The following is an 8,382-nucleotide window of genomic DNA, read 5'->3' on the forward strand; positions in this document are numbered from 1 at the left end:
AGCACAAGCGGGGTTAACTGCCCATGTCTGAAACCAACTGTTTGTTCAACTTCTGTTCAGGTTCAGGAGGAGCATGCCACACTTGTACCGCTTCTGTTGCTATATGAAAATATGCAAAGACTTTGAAGGAACCAAGGATCATATTTTTGTAAGACAGGTAGTGTCTGCAGAAGTTATTACTCACAACACTACCATAATGCCCAGGCCTTTAACGAGCGTGAGCGTATGTAAACGCTTCACCTCAACCGTGTTTCTGAGAAAAGTTTCTTTTTTCCAGAAGATGCACTTCAGTGACTGCTGTCAGTGTCTAAAAGCATTTCACTATAAGCACTCCACTGCTTCCCTTCTCCCTTCACTTCTTCATCCATACGCCAACCGAGGTTACCACTCTCTTCTCCTGGTGTGTCTGGTCTTATGGCACAAAAACATATCTACACCAAAGTCATATCTTCAGTTTGAGGCATGCCACGCCAACACCTTTCCCAGCCTGTGGCGGCGAGAGTGCGTCTGACATGTGATCTACACAGTGACCTATCTGAGGTGGCACAGTACTCCTCCCGTTCCCCCCGCGCGCTCTCTCTCTCGCTCCCTGCCTCCTTCGCTCCCAAACACGTTTCCTCAAAGGTTCAGCACCTCTCCGTGTGCCCCAGACCCCACCCTGGAGCCAGATGACATTTTGGGGATGGGGTGGGGTTCTGGCTGCCCACCTTCTGCTTTCCTCACATCCTCCTCTTTGTGGTGGTCAACGTCTTTATCATCACACACACACCCTAAATTGCACGTCCACAAACACACACACTATTTCCCTCTCTCTCTGTCTGACAGACACACACACACACATGTACATCCACATACACATACACATACACATACACACACACACACACACACACACACACACACACACACACACACACACACACACCCCAAAGTCCTGACAAGGCAGTGAGAAGGTGAGGAGGCTTCCATCCCTACCTGACCTTTACCTCCATCCCCCAACACACACACACACACACACACACACACACACACACACACACACACACACACACACACACACACACACACACACACACACACACACACACACACACACACACACACACACACACCATTCACCCTCCAGACACATGCTCTCTGTCCCTCTCTATTACATGTGATCGGCTGTCCAGCGCAGCACTCAGCACTGGGGCTGCAGGAAAGTGTCATGTGCCATTTCCTCCTGAGCCGTCTGAGGGGTGGGATCACAGTAGCATGAGGGGTCACTGTGACAGCCAGTCAGCTACGATACACTACAACAGGAGAGGGGTTTTCTTTTTACTGTCAACTCGCTCGTGACGTGGTCTCGGCAGAGTGCTTTTGGTTGCTGCCATCAAAGAAGTTTTACAGTTGTTTTCAGAGAGATGTGTTTCAGCCCTAAAACAAAGCCTATGCATTTACAGTATTTCTCTGTTCCTAAAACACATTTTTTCAAAGCATGCCTCGGTTTCTCTTAGCTCTAAACACAAATCCCAAAACCACTCACACAAAATGCAAAACCCTTTATATCTCTTGCAAAATGACACTTTGGTTTCAAAACACTATTATATCACCTCAAAAGGGCATTTTGTTTTCAAACAACAAACACAGACCATTATTTGAGTAGACATTCTAAGCATTGATTGAACACTGATGTGCTCAATGGAAAACACTACTATGAAATGGGAAAACACTAGTATGAAGGCCTTATCAGGAGTATTATGCCTTTTCATCTCCAGTGTTACTGTTCGCTTTCTCCTGTTGTAAAATATTGTAACTGTATAATGTTTTAACTCAAAAATGAAAGAAAAATGTAAAATAATACAGTAAAAGGACAAACAAACTAGACTGCATCCTGTTCTTGCTCAAGACAATATCGACAATTGTTGTGTTGTGAAACATCTGAAAATACAGTTTGATTTGAACATTGGATTGGATTACAATACAGTACAATAATGTTTCTGTGCTGATAGGACGTAATCAGTTGTGGAAACGTATATGACTTACTTGCACATAGTCATATCATACTGTAATTGTTTGACTCTATCAGAGTTTCTGTCAAAAGGCACCCTGTACACCTGCTTCATTCTCGAGATGTTCTGCCTTAGAACATGGTCCACTGTGGCTAGGCTCTTTGTATTGATGTTTAGGAATATGTCTTGGTCATCAATGGTTGCACTTTGTATTTGTTTACGTATACTGTAATTTTACAAATACAGTACAATGTAAAATATTCTACAGTAAAATACAACAATACTATGCTCCTGATACAGTAAGGCATTCAAACTAGTGTTTTACTGTCATAGTAGTGTTTCTTACCCATTCTCTCTTCTGAATGTCCGGAGAATCGGTGCAACTGAGAAGCGGCTTATGTTTGGTTGAACCCTCTGGCCAGCCTTGCCAGCCTCCTGCATGGTCAAACCCATGTTGACCACATGGTTGAACACATTGGCCTGAATCTCATCAGAGATACAGTAATGGCTCTCCGTCTTGCTCTTCCTCTTCATCATTTTCCTTCTCCTCCTCCTCTTACTCTCACTCCTCTGCCCCTCTGATCACCACTCACTTCAATGTTGCCATAAATTGTTCTCCAAACTAGGATCTAAAGTTTTGATTTCAAATTGCACAACAGCTTTGGAAATGGAAGTTTTGTCATTTGATTAGCAGTGTTTTCTGTTTGAACACAATGAGGTTTTGGCATTGATGAAGCATGCAAAGTAGAGAGGATGGTGTTTAGTGTTTTGAAGAAAATGTGGTTAACAATTGAAAACTGTGTCTAAAGCAGAGAATTGTGTGTTGTGGTTTGAAGAAAGTGCGGTTAACAATTGAAATCTGTGTTTAAAGCAGAGAATTGTGCTTAAAGTTTAGCAGAATTGGTTTAGGGAGTTGGCACTTGGGTTTAGTGTTCAGAGAAACCGAGGCATGTTTTGAAAAAATGTGTTTTAGGAACAGAGAAATACTGTAAATGTTACTTTGTATCGTTTCACAGACACTTTTATTTATTTAGTATTTACGCACAGCATATTTTATAGGTCTATGTGTTCCTGGGGAACAAACAAACAAACCTGTTCGTAGCCTGGCAGGTTGTAACAGATGAGCGGAAGATTCATGGATTCCTCAAACAAAGTCGATAGACGTAGTATCAAGTGTCAAAGGCTGGTGAATACTTGTATAAATTTACTGGATTTTGTAAATGTTATTTTAATTTTTTTTGTTGCATATAATCATATTGCCTTTATACATTATGTAAGCTTTTGTCAAAAATATGCTATGTACTAAACAAAATGATTATCATCTCTGAACTGTACAGTGTACTATCCCTGACAATCTCATTACGATGCCTACTACGCCTATTACTATCACAACATCTATTACTGATACACAACCACAAAAACAACAAAAACAACTGGGTTAACACAGTGTTTCAACATTATAAAAATCAGATCAAATCTTGGAAAAGCTCCTTGACAACATATCACCCCTGTGTGTGAGTGTTAGCACGCTGTGTTAATAACTCGGCACAGCAATGACTAAGGCTTTAACACCTCATTAAAGCTTTGTGAAGCGCGCACAAACAACTGTAGCAAAAACAAACCCTTAGTTTACCGCCCTGACACACCCACATGGCAAGAAAGGGACCCTCAATGAGCCCTCCTGTAATCTTTGTCCCTTTACTCTTTCTCTATCTCTTTCTCTCATCCTTCTCTTTCTCTCTCATTCCCCCCTCTCCGTGTGGCAGTTGGCCATCGGGGGCCATGTCAGTGATTGGCGTCGGTGGGTAATGTCAGACGTGTCGTCTTGCATTACTCCGTGCTTCTCAGAGAGTCTGTGTACGTGTGAGCATGTGTGCGTGTGTTGCCCCGCATGCCATCGCGCTCCGCTGACGATGCTCCTGATGGAATCACCGCTACCAACACCACCACCTCCTCCTCCTCCTCCTCCTCCTCTTGTCCCCTCCTCATCCTCTTCTGCCTCTCTCCACTCTCGCCCTCTGCTCTGCTCTGCTCTGCTGGCACTTATCGTCTGGGAGTCTGTGTTTCCTAGGGGGAGGCAGATTAGTGTCGCGCGGCCTCCAGATTCCACAACACAGTGAAAACACTGCCCTGAGGCGGGGCGCTGAGGCGAAGGTGGATGTGTCGGTTTGGGGCGTGGGGGTGGGGGTGGGGGAGGGGTGGTTGTTAGAGGTGGCTTTAGGAGTGAGTGAGGAGGATTCTCTCCCCCTCTGTTTTGAGAGGGAAGATAATGAATGGTAACGAATCTCTTGGGCTCCAAAAACAGAGAGGTAGATGTAGCCTGTGCTTTAAAGAGAGCAGTGTTAACAACAACTTGGCCAGTCCGCAGAAAGCACACACTGGGTGTTTCTCAAAGTTAAGGGAGGATCCTTGACAGATCCTGAATGGTTGCATTTCAAGGATGCTATGTCATCGAATCCCGATGAAGGACTGTTTCGATGTCTAGGATCCTTCAAATTCTATCAAGGAGCGAGTCCTGCATTCAGAGAATTTTCAAGGATGCAGTTGAAAGCACCCACAATCCTATGCACATGTGCCAGAGCCTTTTTTAAGTATAGCAGGATTTGAAGGGGGGACCTTTTCAATGATGCACACCTGCACACTCACTAGACTGTTCCATTATTTGTCCTCTGAATGCTAGGAAGGAGTTTCGCCTAGCCTCTGAAGGACTGACTTGGAAGGACCCGGAAGAACCTGTCCTTTCAAGGAAGCATCCATGACTTTGAGAAGCACCCGTTGTCCCTTTCCATTTAATGTTAATAGTACTAAACTTGATGGTAATCAAGGAATGTCACCACCCTCTAAACGTAATGCAACACCCACAAGTGAATGGCAGGCGCAACGGAAGCATGGAACCACCAATTTTATAGATGTAACCAGTGCGTAATTTGAGTCTTTAATTGACCAAGGCAGTCTTCTAGTAGCATGAACAACTGTTTAATTACATATTTACATTTAATTATATGTATTTTTGACATTTAATAACATTTAATATAGTTACTCCCTCTTACTCTCTCTCTCTCTCTCTCTCTCTCTCTCTCTGTTTCTATCTTCTAATCACCCTGTCCTCTCCTTCATGTCTGATCAGACTCATCATCTGTCAGTCCAGGTCCAGGCCTCTGTCCATGTCCAAACATCTGCTTTATTTTTCACTGGAAGGTTTAGGAATGTGCATCCATGTGGGGAACATGTATTTATTAAACTCAAACAAATTAACTCTGTGAATTGCTGACTCAAATAAATGTACTTATATTATATTCAATTTAATTAACATTTCTGTTTTTGGTTTTAAAATCTAGTCCACTTTAGTAAGTCGTACTTAAAATGAAAACTTGTTAAAGCAAAAGAAGCCAGCTTAGTTAATTCAACATAACACTGTTGAGTGAATGGTGCAATCACCTCTAAAATCTAGTCCACTTTAGTAAGTCTACCTTAAAATTAAAACTTTTTAAGGCAAAAGAAGCCAGCTAGTAAGTTAATTCAATATAACACTGTTGAGTGAATGGCATAATGTCCTAGATAGGGTTTCTGTAGGTCTTACATTGCACATGCTCAGAAGCTGACTTCACTTTGAGTGTGATGCTGTGTTCAAATTAGTGCTGGAGGTCACAGTCTTACCCAGCTGGTATATTTTATTCTGTAATGTTGAAATATTAGTGCATGGTTTAAGAGTGATATTGCTGGTCCTACTGTATTTGTCTTGCGAAAATCAAGCATAAATGGGCACAAGTTAGCTAGCTAACGAGCTAGCCAATTAACAAAATGCTACCTGACAGACATACATTCAAATAGCGATCTTGTCGTATGAGAGCAATAAGGATCCGTATAAACCTGTGAATAGGGCAATACGCGGTGGCATGACTAGGCATTAGCCCATCAGAATGTTCATACTATCGTTGCCATATAATACATTTCAATATTTGATAACTAAATGTAGATGATTTGCCTGACAGTCCTTGAAGATGCATGTAAAAGCTCAATTACTAATAAATAACCATTTAATATGAAACTAATAACGCTTTCTTTACCACACCCAGAGTTTGGTATGTGTTGAACGATATCACTTTGATATCACATGATGGTTGTCGTTTTCCATTGGTAATAAATAATATTACAATATATGCCGCCTCACAGCAAGAAGGTCATGGGTTCGATTCATGCATGGGGCACTGTTGGTTCGGGGGGCAGGTCCTCCCCAGACCTTCAGTGCTCAGGTGGGCTATGTATCGCCCGGGCCTTTCTGTGCGGAGTTTGCATGTTCTCCCAGTGTCCACAAGGTCCCCAAAATCTCCTACCAATCCCTGACCAAGATGGACGGTTCACTTCACTTGGTCCCCGGGCGCTTAAAAGCTGCCCTCTGCTCCTGGGTCCTGGAGGAAGGACAGACCTCTGCCTGCGTGTGTGTGTGTGTGTGTCCTGTGTATATACACGTGTGCATCATTGTGCAACAATAAACTGACTGAAGTCAGCCTTGTTTGTTTGTTGGTATTGTGATTTGAATTTAAATAACTACATTGTGTGAAAATTGTTGACATAACTAGGCTTTTTAAAAATGAAAACCATTTAGGTACTGCTTATTTAAGTCAATTAAGTTGGAATTACGAGGAGCTGTTCAGTTGGTGTTAGTAAATCCAGTTGAGTTAGAATTACATAAGTGAGTTAGGTCAGTGTAATGAAGGTCTGTTTAGTTAGATGAACACTGCTTGATCAATTATGGCTAACTTGACCAAATAATATTGAAATTACATAATACAGTCTTGTTGGTTTCACATACTGTACGTTAGTTATTTCCTCTGTAATAGTATTGAATTAGTTTGAACACAACTCAGTTAGGTGGAAATCATTGACATAACAATATTAAGTCATTTGAAAAACTTATTTTGAGTGCACACACACACATGCACACTTCTATCATCTCTTATTTATGAACTTTATGAGGTGAGGAACATTTTCAATTGTTTCATTTTTAATTCAATCAGTATTAACTGCTCTTTCAGGTATTATGGATGTATTTTTTGTCTGATTAGTTCTCATTCTGATGACTTACTGTATGTTGATATTTAAATCTAATGCTTAACTCTAAACAACTGTTGCCTGTCTTGGCAACTGAAGTTGAGTTGAAAGTTGAACAGTGGTCAGCATGAATCATGATCTAACAGTCATCAGGGCTGTTTCACAATAACAGTTCAAGTGTTCTTATTGTGACATGGCCCTGGGATGATTTCACAATCAGTGGCACACAAAATTGTTTAAAGACAATATTTACAATAAATAAAGCAACACTATGCAGACATTTGCTATTACTTTTTAAGGTATGTTTTTTTATTTTGTTTTTGTTTTCATTTTCAAATGTATTTTGATTATATATGGTCATGTGAAGGACAGATAAACACACCTGTTGTTCCCAATAACCATCCAGGCTATGCACTATGTAGTTCTGCACCCCCACAAAGATGTAAGAAAAAATCTTTCACAGCACAACATTGCCAACTATACTGAAGCCAATGTGTTATGCTGGCAAGCTTTTATCAGGGCCAACCTGGCTGGTGTTGATCTTTGCATAGGTAGTTAGCCCACCAGTTTTAGACCAAAACTCCTTACAACAGATTCACTTTTCTCCCCAGTGTGTTGAAGCTTGTGGAACATACTAATGGCACCCTATTCAAACATTCTGCAACAACAGTGAACATTCCAGTGTTTGGAGTTGTTCAGCATGTTCAGCATTCAACAACTTCTGGTGTAGACCTTGACTATAATCCTTTGCACTTCAAATTCAGCGAGGTTCTCAACACACTCCTCTAGCTGCCTGTCCAGTGTGTGCACTCAGAAAGCTTCTGCTGTTTGTGCACAGTCCTGGCTCTGTAAGAAAGAAAGAGAGTGGCTTGGAGTGGGCAATGATGTAATGTCAACATCACACACTCTCTCACACACACACACACACACACCCATCTACACATACATACAACACACACACAAATTCCATGCATTTTGTTCACAAATTATTGGTATTATTTGTAGGAGCAGTAGCCTATTTGGTCCATTCTATATGTTTCATATGCTTCTCTTTGGTCTTGTGTCTTCCCTTTAATGCATTAACTTCTACAAATATGTCAACACATCATGCAAATGTGCCTCACCTCAGTTTTAATATGAATGTACAAACAATAATCACATCACAACTAATGGTAACACTGAACACCAGAAGCAATGAGCATCTGAATTACACGTATTTCAAGTTGTCGTAGCCTTTTAGGTCAGTTCTTTCTGTAAAATACTTCTGTGCCTCCATTTGGGTTTGATGCAAAATAAATGTACATATACTTCACATACCAGCGATTGAAAGCACTGGAAA

Source organism: Sprattus sprattus (genome assembly GCF_963457725.1).
Source record: "Sprattus sprattus genome assembly, chromosome: 12".
Classification (NCBI taxonomy): Eukaryota; Metazoa; Chordata; class Actinopteri; order Clupeiformes; family Clupeidae; genus Sprattus; species Sprattus sprattus.